The sequence below is a fragment of the Triturus cristatus genome, chromosome 8 (genome assembly GCF_964204655.1).
Source record: "Triturus cristatus chromosome 8, aTriCri1.1, whole genome shotgun sequence".
NCBI classification, from domain to species: Eukaryota; Metazoa; Chordata; class Amphibia; order Caudata; family Salamandridae; genus Triturus; species Triturus cristatus.
Window position 1 is genome coordinate 443,357,946 of NC_140591.1, and position 14,638 is coordinate 443,372,583.

A 14,638-nucleotide genomic window follows, 5' to 3' on the forward strand; every position below is an offset into this window, starting at 1 on the left:
TCTGCCAGCACAAAATCCACCATGTTAGTGTTTTGTTTTCATAAATATCCTTGCGTAGTCAATGAGATTTTGTGAATCCCTAAAATTAACAACTTTTTGAGAATCATGCAGTGCAATCCCACAAAATACTCTTTGCTTTATGAATAGGCCCTTTTGATTTCAAACATAATGCCAGATGTCCCAAAGCTTCAGACAATTCATGATAATCTTCAGAACAAAGGGGAAAAGTCTCTTCACTGAGGTGTACTACATTTTATGTCACTCTTTCTCATTCTCACCCAGGAGAAATCAATGTTCATCGAGACAGTCTGACCAGATGATAATTATGAAATGAAAACATTTAAAACAACATTCCCAGGCCGTGTAGAGTCTCTTGTGTTAAAAGTAGAATGTGTCACTTACTACGGTGAGAAGAAGCAGAGGTGTTATGTATATATACTTGGTGATATCACGCTGAACACATGCAGAAAAAACCTACTTGACTGGTAGGTGCAGTGATGGAAATCCAGAGTAAAAGCAAAGATTTGGAGACCAATATAAGAGTAATGAATGGAAAGTAAAGGGAGGAATGTGCATGGAAAATAAATGGATCTCAAAAGCATCCCAAAAACAAATATTTGTAATAATTTATGCTACAATCCAGAATAAATAAGAGAATTGTTATTGAAGGAATGAGGCATCATGTTTACTACGCGTGTAGTTTTTTTATGTTACATTGTGCTGGGAGAGTGTGTTGGCTTGTGTTATGTTATGTATTGTCATGTTTTCTTATGTTATGTGGTATTGTGTCATTTTTTGGAAATTGAATTCAAAATAGTGATCAAAACAATTATCCAACATAATAAAATATAATTATGTTTACATACAGAAAGTAACAACCTTTCCAGTTCCCATTAATTGGAATGATTATTCAGGGGATTCAAAGTGATAGCAAACGGTTTCATAGCACTTGCTGACTCTAGTTTTCAAGTTAATTCAAGCAACTTCTCCATAAATACCTCACTGAATGCCTCTTGGTTTGCACCATTTCACGTAACTTGTGGACCGCAATTTTGTCACCACCTCAGAATCTGTCTGCACCAAATTGAGATTCAGGCCAATTGACCACTGTAACTTGGCAATAGAATCTGTTCCCATTGGACTGCTTGACAGCATTCAACTCCTTTCCACTATGTAACACCGCTCTGAAAATCCTCTTCTTTCACCTGGAGGACCACAGTGACTGATTATCTTATGTCACCACATTTCCTTCTATATCATTCCTCTCCCACTTTCATCAGGGAATGCAATTAGGGCTCAATGTTTCTTTTCATTTATTATGTTGACATTTCCATCAGTAATCACATCTATTTTTTACTAGCTTTTGGTATGTCCGTATTCCTTTTTTGTGAGTGAAACAACAAAGTTGCAGAATTATTTACCTGATAAAGGCACAATCCCACTTTCATAGCTATAGGATTTCCGAACATCATGGGGCATATCATCAAGGGCTGAAGATATAATTATCGCCGCTTTAGTGTCCGTTTTTGGGCGAAAAGCGGTGATAATTATATCGCATTATTTGCAATGGCACGCTAGCGCGTGTTTCCTTGATTCAGCTTCCGTTTTGTTCACGCCTCGCTTTGCATCTCTAATGAGATGCAAAGGAGGCGTGCCTGACAAAACACCATGGGAAAATATCGCTACCCCAGCTTCGTGATATCATCAACGAGGGGTAGCAATATTTTAAATCCTGTTAACTATGCCTTAACGCAGGAATTTAACATCTGGTAAATTCCTGACTAAGGCATAGCTATCATGGGAGGTGTATTATGGTGATACGACCACAGGGTCGTATCACCAAGGCTATCTCCATTTTGGGTGCAACATCGCTGGTTTTCCTGCGATGTTGGCCCATTTTCCTGGAATATTATCGCCCTGGAGTAACGCGTTGTTAATAACGCGTTACCAGGGCGATAAATTCCAGCGATAGACGGTGATAAATAAACAAGCACTTGCTTTGCGTTTATTTATCGCCGTCCTAGTAAATATGCCCCCAAGTGAGCATATGCAATAAAAGTATACACTCACCTAAAAGCATTATCTCTTTTATACTAGCACATGTGCATCAGCACCTATTTAAGCTTCATCTGGGCATTTCTTTTTAACTCTGTGTGCAGTGAAGATGAACAACTGTTGACCTGAAAGTCATGACAGCCAGCGGGTAGAGACATTAAAAAATGATTACAAAACAAAATACAGCCAAAGAGATTATTTTCTGTCTGTATTTATATGTAAAAATCAGTAAAAATAGAAATCTTGGGGGCATATTATCTAGGGCTGGCGATAATTATCGCCGAGCGCGCTTAGCGCGCTTTTCATTATCGCCGGCTATCGCTGGAATATCTCGCCAAGATAGCGCTGTATTACCAACGCTCAGCGCTATGGCCATAAATATTCCAGCAATAGCGGGGCAAATGGCCAAACATTGCCTAAAAAACAGCGATGTCCCTGCCAAAACTGCGATGATCTTGGTGATAAGGCCCTGTGGCCTTAACCCCATAATCCACCTCCCATGTTAGGTATGCCTAACACAGGAATTTAGCAGACGTTAAATTCCTGCGTTAGGCCAGAGGTAGAAATTCTACTCCCTCAGTACCTCTGTGACACAATTCTCATTCGTTATGTCTACTTGTAGCTGAGACTGTGGACTGTGCAAATCAACAGCCCTATTTCTGGGGAGCAATTTTTTACATTTATCAGTGATCAGAAAGCAGTGGCAATGGCAATAAGTCTAGCTTTAATGTACCAATGATTGCAAACTTCATTTGTGCATACCTGCGTTTCCCTGCCTTGCTGCATTAAAGCCAGACCTATTGGGTTTGCTATCTGCTTGGCCCTTGTGGAGCACAATGGATCCTGGGTAAGATTAATGGAGTCTTGCGGTTGGCGGTGTATTTGACAGTGCTCTGGTGGCAGTATACAGTGTCTGTCAATATACTTTCATTTGATTTTTAAAAAAAATCACACAAGTCACAACAAGAAAAAGAACAACATCACAGTTATACAATAAAGCGTACAAATAATTAAAATATTGACATGAAATTGCATAAAACCATCAATAATCGGATCATTAGAATTACCCCTATTGGGTTGATCTATAAACCCCCATAAGAAACATTGCCAATATATAGTGGTTTGGAAGGGGACAGTAGACATTATTCTGAGGCAACATACAGACAGTGCCTCCTGGGTGCACTGCGCTATGTCATGGGGATAGGTAGGACACTATCTTCTGTAGGGGAGTGTGTTCTCAAGGCAGTTCATTGAATCTGCGGATAATGGCGGCTCCAGACAGTATCCTACGGTATGGGTACGGCATCGTGAAAAAGGCAATAGATGTTATTCTAGTGCAGTGTGCACTTTACAGTCAGAGGTTAAGAGAACCATCAATGTCAAGAGTATATCAAAAGCAGAGATAAAACATGAAATAACTATGCTTCCTTTGCAAAAATCTGTTTTTTCACAAAATTATGATTAAATAGCTAACAAATGTAAAAATAAATGCACCGAATACAGTTTTTTCGACGAGACTTAACATTTTTAAGCTTAAATTCTCCTAATTAAGACGTTTGTATACAATATGGAAAAATAAACACATTATTTGCATAAAACTATGCTGAGTCACTAGTAATGCAATGTTAATTAATCATGCATCAGCCACCTATTATTTAGAACATTTCTTCATTAAATGTCTACAGCCTCTTGTCACCATGGCAAGGACCCACCCAATGAGCTCTCCATTTGGAGAGTTCACTTGTAACATTAGGGCCTGATAAATAGTGCTTTTTGGGGAGTCCTTGGGGGGAACTCTAAGGGAAGCAACCGCGATGGCCCGATGAATTCTTTAGAGCTCTCTAGTTTCCACATATAATAATGAGTATGTGCCTTTGGGTCTTCCTTGTATAATAAGGTGTTGTGCCTACATGTTGAGTTTCAACCATCTCTGAACTTTATGAGGTCTTTGTCAGGTCTGGGGACCATGTTGTTGACCTGTGAGTCAGTGTATGGAGTTGATGCTGCTTTTCGGAAGGCTGCTTATGGACATTGGTGTACAGCACACACTTGGAAATTGTTTGGAAGACTTCATCGTTTGGCCCCCTGGTAAGGGATGTTCACTTATTGTATGGTGTCACAGAACACTGTAATGGAAGCACTTCGATACTGGACTTCCTGTGTGATTAGTTGCTGCCAGTGTTTGAGCTCTCTTTGGGTGCTTGGAGCTGGCGCTAAAATGATGTTGATCTATGGCATTGTTGTGACCACAGTAAAAGAAAATGCATCATTTTATGGTTCCCGGGAACTGGGGCACTAGATAGTGACCTAGGAATTGTTTTATAAAAAAAGGATTGCTTTTTGTATTCAATTTATTTAATCGAATGCTTGCTGACTTTTTAGATGTAAAACAGTACCTAATTCACTGCAATGCAATGCAGACATGGAATGATACACCAAGAAACCAATAGCATCCGCTGAAAGTCAAAGATCTCTCCTTCTATGTTTTATGGAATCGTTCATGTAGGAGAGTAGGATCTGCACTTATGTTGCCCCCACTTTTTTTCTGATGTATACACTGGTTTCTGCCTATAGTCTGGCTGGGTCCCTGCTAATCAGGGCCCCAGTCTCTCTGTTCTCTCTAAACAACTTTGAGTGCATACTAGATACACTAGTGATTGGATACTGTGGTACCTTATGAGCCCCTAGTATATGGTACCCTAGGTACCAAGGGCATAGGTACTTCACAGGCCCACCAGGGGCTGAAGCAGGGTTTGTTTCTAGGCTTAATATATGTGTGACTATTTATGAATTTATGTTTGTCCTAAACCAGGAACGTCGTATGTGAGAGACTGTGTTTGAATGTTTGCCTGGATAAGTGATATAATGTTTTGGGGACATATAAAGACACGTTTTTTTTCACTTGAGCACTGCTTGTTAGGTAGGAACATTATGCAAAGTAAACAGAGTTGTCTCAGGATGGTATGCATGGACACTGTGTTAGACAGTATGACAGAGAGTCCAAATGCAGCAAACAACAAACTAGTAGCTCAGGAGTAAAAAAGAGTTGCCAACCCCATGCCTGCATACCCTGACCTCTGTTCTGGACCCCATCCTGAGTCCCCAATTGTGGCTGTAGGTCAGGATCAGAATCTACATTGGTTGTATGGAAATGTTGTGCTACACTCAATAGCCTGCAACAATTTTGCATACAACTTTTGAAGAGTAGATCGGTACAGTGAAGACATCTGAATTGCGACTTGAGGACCCTAAAAGAACACTCAAAACTGGCACATGCCTGTACGTGTGCCCTATTCTACCTCTACTGAGATATTGTGGGTGGACGTTTGCAGGGTGTGAGGAATGGGGCATACATGGTATCACATGCAAAAAAGAAGCGTGATTTCTTTAATAGAGGGGCGTCTTTTATAATTGTATTACATCATGCCTCCCTACATGCATTGTGTGCTAGGGTAATGCCTGGGGAGTGTACTATAGTGATTAATGATTATGTTTCACATGCCACTCCCAGAAACAAAAGCAGGCCCACTGTGAGATGTTGTTACTTAATAATAAGCTTAGTCACCAAAATCCCCAGCAACTAAACAACGTGCCAGAGAGGTCTTTCAGAAAATAAAATTGATCTTTGTGCTTCCAGGAAAGTCAGCATTAGTAAAGCAGATATTCCACCCGCTGATGGCTGCCCAAAGGTGTCTTTTGTAGAAAAGGTGTGCAGTGTGGCTGAAGTGCCATATATGTGAAGTCTATGGTACCTAGCACCAGAGGGAAGTGGGCGAATGAATTAACATTGCTTTCTACCCTTTGCCGTCCAATCAGTGAGTTTGAAATGCGGATCAACTAGGCCCATATTACAGAAGTGCTCCGGGGGCGCAATTGGGCCCGCTTTCTGCTCCCCCAGAGCACTTTTGGTATTACAGAAGGGACTGCAGCCGCATGTGCGGCTCTTCTGTAATACAAATAGCACTTGCACATATGTTCCGCCAAAAAATTGGACACAATCCTATGGGATCACGCGCTGACTTCCACTCTGCCTATAGTAGACCCTAACCCCTCGTCAGCTGAAATCCAACTTCATAACTGGATAAATGACTCCCTCGACTCAGTCTTACCATTTAAAACTCTTCCATCCAGTAGGAAATCGTCCAAATTACCATGGTTCTCTGAAGAACTACGCGAAATAAGAAGGAAGGGCAAAAGGCTTGAACGCCAATGGAGAAAGAACTGGAACACAGCTGATAAAAACGACTATAGAACCCATATTAGGTTTTATAAAAACGCATTAAAAACCGCGCAGGCCTCCTACTTTGAGGAGCAAATAGCCTCAGCTGCTAATTCCGCGAAAGAGACCTACCGAATAGTGAAACTCCTCACCAAAATACAAGACCCTCCATCATCCTCAGACTTGGATGGGGCAAAATGTAATCAAATGGCAGATTTCTTTTCGGCAAAAATTGCTAAAATCCTGAGCTCCCTTCCAGCTCCTTCTACCGCACAAACAGGCTTTGGTTCCTCTCCCCTTCAAGACACCCCGAGATTAACCTTTTTCTCCCAAATCTCCATTGAAACGTTTCTTAACGTTCTACAGAAAATCAAAAGTGGCTCCCCATCAGACCCAGCTCCCATTAGTAAATTGAAGCTAGTTGCTCCCACTATTGCCCCGCTTTTTACCAATCTGATCAACGCTTCCCTTAAAACTGGTATAGTCCCGGCGAACTGGAAAAAAGCCACAGTCAAGGCTCTCATAAAAAAAACGCACTTAGATCCCACAGATCCTTCTAATTTTAGACCGATCTCATTGCTACCGGCTATGAGTAAAATAGCCGAACGGGTAGCAAACCAACAACTTTCGGCTTTTTTAGAGACCAATCATCTTCTCCGCATGTCCCAGACAGGCTTTAGACCAGGACAAGGGACTGACACCGCATTGTTAGCCGTGGTCGAAGAAGCTAGGGGCATAATGGACGCAGGAGGATCAGTGGCAGTGATCCTCCTCGACCTGAGTGCCGCCTTCGACACGGTGGACCATGCAACCCTTGTCCAGCGCCTTGGTCTGATGGGAGTGGCGGATTCCGCTTTGGCCTGGATCTCATCCTTTCTCAAAGACAGGTCCTTTCAAGTTGTTGACGGGTATTCCGTCTCTAATGCTCAGTCTCTCAAGTGCGGTGTGCCTCAGGGATCCTCCCTGAGCCCCACACTTTTTAATGTCTACATGGCTCACCTTGAGGATGTTGTCAAGCCATTCGGCATTAAATCAATAATGTATGCTGACGACACTCAGCTCGTCGTCTCCCTTAACCAACCAGACAACGCCTTGTCCAATCTGAGCAGTTGCCTGGAGAAGGTGCATCAATGGATGTGCGAATCCAGGTTAAAACTGAATGGGGAGAAATCTGAAATTCTCCTCCTGGGAACCTCTAACAAAATCCCCATATCCCTCCCTTGGCCACCATGCATGGGAACGCCACCAATTCCCAAATCCGAAGTCAAGAGCTTAGGGATATGGCTTGATCAGGATCTAAGTTTCAAAACTCAGGCGAGGAAAACGGCGGGAACTTGTTTCGGCCTGATAAAGATGGCTCGAAAGATTTTACATCTACTCCCGCTCCAGTCCAGGAAACTCCTGATGCAGGGGCTTGTGAACTCCAGACTGGACTATGGAAATGTCCTGTATCTGGGGGCCCCAGTCTCGGTTGTCCAAAGACTTCAATGCGCACAGAATGCGGCGGCTAGAATCCTCACAGGAACCCCAGCGAGGAATTCGGCCAAACCAGCTCTCAGAAGCCTGCACTGGTTGCCAGTAAAGGAGAGGGTCAAATTTAAGACCCTGTGCATTACGCATAGAATGTTGCACAACGAAGGCCCTCCCATTCTTAGGACACTCGTGACTCAACAACATTCAAGCCGACAATTAAGATCTAACTCTCTTTCCCTCGCTAATGTCCCTAGAATTAGGAAGGCCAGAACAGGCGGTCGCCTGTTCTCCTATAATGCTCCTAGACTGTGGAACGCCCTTCCTCTCTCCCTGAGGCAAGAACACAACCACCTCAGGTTCAGGAAACGTCTAAAAACCCTACTTTTCCCTTGAGCTCGTCTTCCTGACCTTTCCTTCCTTCAGTACCGTGGTCTTTTTTTTAGCGCCGGGATGCCCTAGGGTAGCTGCGCGCTCTAGAAAACCTAAAATCAATTAATCAATCATTTGAACGGGGGCCTGGCCCCATGCAAATGAGGGAATCTCTTCACCTCCGTGCCTGTTTCGTATTATGGATGCGTGTGCAGAGGTAAAGTAGCTGTCAGGAGGCGCACTGACAGTGCTCCAGAAATAGTTGGCAAACTCTCAGTGCGCCCCCTGATGGTCTCCCTCTGGAGGTGGCTCCAGGGTTTCCTATGGGCCCCACTAGACGTTCCCTTACAGGTGGGTTTAGTCACTCAATGCATCCGCCTGCAGTCAGATTTCTCTCTCCTCTTGAAAGTACAGAGGGTGTGCCTCGTGCACAGTGAAACGCAGAGCAGCTTTGAAGTAGCCGCTCCGTATCTCACTTGAATGCGCTGCCCCCAGGGCAGCACAAGTTTGCGGCTGCCATTTGTACAGCTCATTCAGCCTAATAGGGTGCTCTTTCCCTGTTTGTGCCGATGCACCTGTTTGAAGGTGCGCTGTGGTGCAAACAGGGAAGTGCGCCCTATAGATAATAGGGCCCCAGGTGCAATCTCTTGTTTATGCATCTGAATATCTGAGCAAGCATTGGGATTAGCTTGCCTGTGAGATGCCAATGTTGTAAGAGGAGGTCCTCTGGAATGACCCAGTGGCCATGAAGTGGAGTACAGCCTCTATTTTGACATATGCTGGGATAGCCTGGGAGTGGGCGATACCTGAATCTAGTGCATGCCCCCAGTCAGCAACCATGTCCAGGATCACATCAGATGGTAAGCGTTATCTGGCAATGACAGCTTCAATGGACATACCAAAAATGTCTGTCCATTGCTTATAAGCCCTTTATCGCCTCTTTATATAATTCCTCCTCAGGAGAAGGGGAAAAGCTATAAACAGGTCTAAGGACATCGTGAAGGCAGGAAAAGAGGTTTGGTGTGTGGGATCCCTTTATATGCGGTCAGTCTGGCTATCATTGGTTGTTGCTGAAATGAGTTTCCTCTCGATATGGGTGGTGGAGTGGAGAAAAATCACTCATTTTATTACCAGGTGTGTTGCAAGTGTTGGAATCCTTGTAATATACATGTCACATATTTGGTTGCAAGGAAGAATAGCTAAGGTGTAGAAACACACATTTCCCCAGATTTAAACATTAAACAGCCTTTTAGTTGCTGAGTCTCCCTATTTTTTCCATTTAGGTCTACATTTAAAATAAACATATAAACAATTTTACAATAATATTTCCCATAAAAATATTTTACATATTATTTTCACAAGTGTCACAAACTTGAACTTTTTCCTATAGTTTGCCATACAGAGACCTGCAGAGTCTATGTTAAAGTATAGAGAAAAGTAAGGAAGTTTATTAAACTTTTTAAACGTTCGTTCCAATACCGCTAGGAAAAATAATTTTTTTTTTACTTGATTATTATAAATGTGCAGCTGCTGTAAACAAGGCATTAATACAACCAATAGATCTGGCCTTGCCAATACTGCAATTTGTTTCATTCTTTATTTATTCTTTTTTATTTTTGCAAATATGTGCAACATGTAAAACTGGTAAAAAATTTAAAAAAATCTTAAGTGACCAAGCAGTCCAAGTGTACACGTTCTAGCACAGTGAATTCAGGTGAAATAAATTTTCTTTAGGAAGTCACACATATACGCAATAAGCATTAAATGTGATGTGCGTCCATATGTCTGCAAAAAAAGGAAATAAAATGACCCGTGATGAAAATAAACTAAAAGAGGAGTATTTGGGTAAATTTGGGAACTACAAAACAGGACACAGACAAAGCAATGATAGAATGAGGCGGGGCTCACAGAAATCCAGCACAAATAATATGTTCATACTTCTGCACACTGGTATCTGAAAGTTTTTGAGATACAGAATGCAATAGCTATTTTGAAAAGAAGATATTTTGTGCGTACTGAAAAAAGTGTAAAAGAGTCATATGTCACTTCAAAGTTAGAACTCCATCAGTGCAAATTCAATCTAAACAGGCATACTGTATTCACATGTAAATGTTTTGCATTCTAAGGAATCTCTATCAAACCATTGACAATAAATATCCTTTGCAGTTTTTGATATATAGCTTTACGCTGAAAGGCATGTATATTAAGGCCTTCTTAAAGGCTTTTATTTGATAACAAATTGAATCGACTGCGGCTGATTTCAATGTGACATGTCCATTAACATTTCCTCTGTGCATTGGTATCGGGCTGGCCCATTTAGTAAGGTACAAATTTAAATTTCCAGCAATAATAAAAAAAACATTTGGGCCGGAAAGGTATGCCAATATTCAAATTTAAGAAAGTAGTACATGATCAATGGCTGCTTAATGTTGCAGTTAAATTCTATTTTGGCCATCTTCACATTTTAGAAGAGCGATGTAAACTTGTTTTATTGGTAGCCTTGGGATCTTCCAGCACACACGAGTGTGGCCGATTTTGAAAATTAGACAGAGCACAACCTAGGGGGATATTCTCAAGAACGTGTGATAATTATCGGAAAATTAGCTTAACGCAACTTTGCATATCGCAGTCTATCGCACGAAAATAATGCTGTGTTAATGTTGTATTCTCAACACGGCAGTACCATGTGATAGTCTCACGATAACGCGTCAAATGACCGAGCCAAAATTAACACGAAGCCGAAAATGGCCAATCGTGATACAAAAATCAGCGACAGGTCTGCAATTCTCACGTGTCATGCGGGAAAATGCACTATGAAAGCAGAACAAAAAAAAGGCAAAAAAAAATAAACTGCGTAGCACCATGGATGCACCCGGAACGAGTGCAGAGGACAACGTGAACCCCACAAACCCCACAGACCACCAGCAAGGAACCTCGGGGTCGGGAAAGGCCAAGGAGAAGAGGAAGATGCGGTTCAGTCCGCAGGAAAACAGGATCATCATTACGGAGGTGATAGAACACTACCAACAACTGTTTGTCACCTCCAACGTGTCATTGGCAACAAAGACGCAAATATGGCAGACCATCTTGGACCACGTGAATGCAGTTGCAGCGTTGAGGAGGACAATGGAAGAGGTCAAGAGGCGCTGGAATGATGTGAAGGGCAAAACCAAGAAGAAACTCGATGCCAACATGAAAGCAGAAACGCTTATTGGAGGTGGGGGTCCAGCGGCACACCAGGAGCTGGATGACATGGAGAAAATGGTGGCCACAGTCATTAGTCGAGATACGGTGCCAGGAGTTGGGGATCCAGACACTGCTCAACATGACCTGACACAACATCAACAGGGTGAGTACCAACCAGGAACTGGGGGACGGGGGAGATGAGCACAATGGCACACATGCACAATTAAGTAGAGCACACTGTACACCCACAATGACTCTGGATCATGTCCCTGATCCCCGTGGCACACAGCAGCACACATACAAACAACAAGTAGGCCCCCGTCCCCATGTCCCCAAAGGGGTCCCACCCCACACATCAACAATCTCACTATCAACACACGCACACATACGAAACCCAGCAAAGATGCGTATTTGTGAGCCATACTGACACTGTAAGTGACACTACATGACGATTAGCATGGCTACAGTCCAATCATCATAACATTGTGCAGGCCATGACACTGAGGTGGCTGAGTGTGGACCACATCCGGAAAGGAGCAGGTCACACTCTGACACATCCATGTGCACAAACAACCTCTGACGTCAGCAACACATCTGCGGACAAACCATGCCCAAGAGTCACAACTCGACCAAGAGCCCAATTCACCCAAGTCTGCTACATCTCAGCACTGTAGAAGCACAGAAGTCAAAGGCACACCGCTTGACAGGGATGAGTTGCAGCCAAATCAGAGCTGCAGGGGCGACTCACCCTCAATGCAGCACACACACATAAGAATAAGACCACCTCAACATTAACAACAATGTGGTACAAACTGCAACACTTTCACAACAGAACACAGGACACAACTAGTGCTGCATTGGTGTCCAAAATGGCCAATCACATCTGGCATAGCAGGAATCTGTGAGATGATAATGTACGGGTACAACCTCACATCCGTGATGTAGTACTAATGTCCACTGTCCCACATCAAATAGGCATCTCCTCACAAACAGTCACAATGTACATTGACATGCAGTCTGTATGTAAACTCCGCCAATGCGTCAACATACATGGAACACACTGTAAAACTGCATCTCCCCTTTACATTGCAGAGGGACAATCAACACCTCCTGCAGAGCAGACCCTACATCATGTCAGTGATGATGGAGTCAACCCCCCAGGACATCGACCTAGACGAATTCCAACGGTTCAAGGACATCCTCCGCACCCCACCTCCAGTAGCAGGTCAGCCCAGCACCATCGAGGTGAGCCCACTCCCTGCACAGACCACACAGCAGGAAGCACCCACCACCACGACTGGCTCCCAGCACCTCACAGAAGAGCACATTGCATTCCAACGCCGTGTGTTACACTGCCAGAAGGAGCTGGCTGAACAGGTGCGGGTGGGGTTCGAACTCATGGCAGCCAAACTAGATGCCATACGTGGGTGTCTAAGTCCCATGCCTTCCAACAATCCATGGCTGGCGTCGCTGGAGTCAAGACTCAGAGACAACAACAAATGTCTAGTCAGAATGGCTACAGCGATGTCATCCGTGATTTGGGAAACATAAGGAGGGTCATGGAGAAAATGGAGCGAATGTAGGCGTAAAGAATGGCTATCACGGCTGCACACGAGAAAGCTGTAGATGGGATTTTACATACCTGCAGATCCTCATCATGGGAGTGATGCCAAAAGACATTGTGCAGATGAATGCTGCTGCTACTTCTACATCCACATCTCCGGCCCCTAATGTGTCAGTGTCACAGAGTGCTGCAGACCAAACACCACCACCCACATGTGAGGCACATGAAACGTCAGAGGCCGAAGATGAGGTTAAATCTGCCTTAGTGGTAAGTAGGAAGCAGTAGCATTCATCTCTGCCATATGGCTTCTTTCTGCTTGTTTCTGCCCTCTGCATCATGCCCTGGAATAACACCTTTGACTATCCCCCGATACGCCCTGCGACACTAACCTTGCACCTCGACATGGACCGCCATATATTGTTTGCAAAGCAATGACACAGCAATCAGCCTGCGGACTGGACTCTTCCCCCTCCGAGTAACTTGTCAAGCCCTCAAGGACTCTGGCTGGCCCCCCACGGGGCAACATTGTAAAGTGTTGTGTGCATGGCCCAGTGCTAAGACAGCTTCAACACTCCACTGAACGTGAATAATACATTCTAATACACACAGATGTGTCATGTCTATGATTAATCAAGTATGAAAGCACGGACGAATGTAGGGACAGTGATTCCCCCTTACGTCCATGTTGCTCATGTTGTGGGACTTGAGTCACAGGGTGCAACCCTGCACCATGGTGGTACATATCTGACCCCAAAAGAAGCCCTGTTGTCAATTGTAGGTCACAAATGACAGCCTATATGTAATGATTTGGGACACATGTGAAACGCTGATGAGTGGGATTCCATACCATCTTTGAAACACAGAAATGGCATTTCGAATATGTGACACCCCAAACCGCCTCTCTGTACAGAGGTGACATACCCAACATCTATTCTCAATTTTCGAGATTGTTAGCACTACATGTTGCACTTACACTTGTCAGAGTGATGTGCTTGTACAGAGGAGTGACATGCACTCAGGGAATGTGTGTTGGAATGAATTTATTTGCACATGCTGTGCCTGTGGTCTTTTTGTACTGTCCCATGATTGCTAAGGACTGTGATAATTGTGACATGCTCATGTGACGAAATTGTCAAGGATGGTGTTCCCACGTGCTATTCCTGCTGCAGCTGCAGTGGGGTGTGGTCTACCTGCCTCATCTTCCTCATCATCGTCCGGTGCATCTGGCACTTGTAGCCATGGGGCATTGGTGCGTACACATATGTTGTGCAACACACAATCTGCAACGAATATCTTGCACACGATGTCTGGGCTGTACAGGAGCCTTCCACCTGTGATGTCCAGGCACCTGAAACGTGACTTCGACACGCCAAATGTGCGTTCCACGATACCCCTGGTGCGTTTGTGGGATGCATTGTACTGCCTCTGGGCCTGGTGTTCGGGGCTCGGAGGGGTGTCATCATCCAAGGGCAGAGTGCATATCCTTGGTCACCTGTGACAGTGCAGAGAGACATGAGTCAATAATTGGTTCTGCATGATGTGTTGGCAGACTCACTGGTTCATTGGTGTGTGATATGTGTGACTTAGTGATTCCTGTTTGACATGTACTGCTTGTAGCAAATGAACGGCATCAATGTGTATTACATAGCCTCAATGCTGCTCCTCCCTCCCCCCGAGCCTGTCCCTATTGTGCACAGTGCGGTTGCATCACTTGCACTCCTACGGCACACCATTGGCATGCCTGTCTGCGCATGTCCACAAGCCTGACAACG